Consider the following 972-nt stretch of genomic DNA (forward strand, 5'->3'; position numbering starts at 1 on the left):
AGCAACCGTTCTGAAGTTACCATTAAAAGAGTAGTGATGATTCACTGCATCATGTTGGGAAAAGAAGTAGAAGTTCATCAACTGATCTCGTGTGAATTATACAAAATAGCAAACAAGAATTCCAAGGACGCCAGATTGGCCTATCCAAGCTTAATTTCTATGCTCTGCAGAGATGCTGGAGTGAAGATGGGAATAACACAGTATATCTCAGTTGAAAGGCCAATCACTAGAATATCAATGGACAGACAACAGATGCAGGATGATCCAATCAAGAGGAGAACACAGGAAGTCCTCCCAAAACTTCCTCAATTCGAATATTGGGAACATATTGAAGCATCTATTTCCAAATTGCAAGAAGCTATGAATCAAATAAAGGAAGAATAGAACAATCAAAGTAGCATGCTTTGCAAACTGCTTAAGGAACAGGAAGAGCAAGGGCGTGATTTAAGGGAACTGAAGCACCAGAAATTAATCCTTGAAAAGCACCCCATAGACTAGAGAAACATCTACTTCTCAAAACACAGGTTGTTGAGTTCTAATTTTAGCTTTAACTCTGTGATAGTGTTATTATAGAAATTTACCTTAGTTTAACTTAGTGATGATTATTCCCTTTAGAAATTGACCTTAGAAGATATTTAGTAGTAATTAGGATGTCTATTTTGATTTTATTTCCAATTAAGCTATAATTTATTTTTTTCATCATCATTAGGCATGAATAAAGTAGTAGATTTTCTTTTAGAATAAAGAAGTAATTTATATTTTTCGAGTTCTTAATAATAAAAATCATAATTAACTATATGTGGTGGCAACACTTTTTGTTCTCTGAATGAATGCTTGAACAGTGCATAATTTTTATCTTGATTTTATGAATATTGGCTCCTGAAAGAATGAGGAACACGAAAAATATTATTGATGATCTGAAAAATCATGAAATTGATTCTTGAAGCAAGAAAAAGCAGTTCAAAAAAAAAA

Source organism: Arachis duranensis, chromosome 5 (assembly GCF_000817695.3).
Source record: "Arachis duranensis cultivar V14167 chromosome 5, aradu.V14167.gnm2.J7QH, whole genome shotgun sequence".
NCBI classification, from domain to species: Eukaryota; Viridiplantae; Streptophyta; class Magnoliopsida; order Fabales; family Fabaceae; genus Arachis; species Arachis duranensis.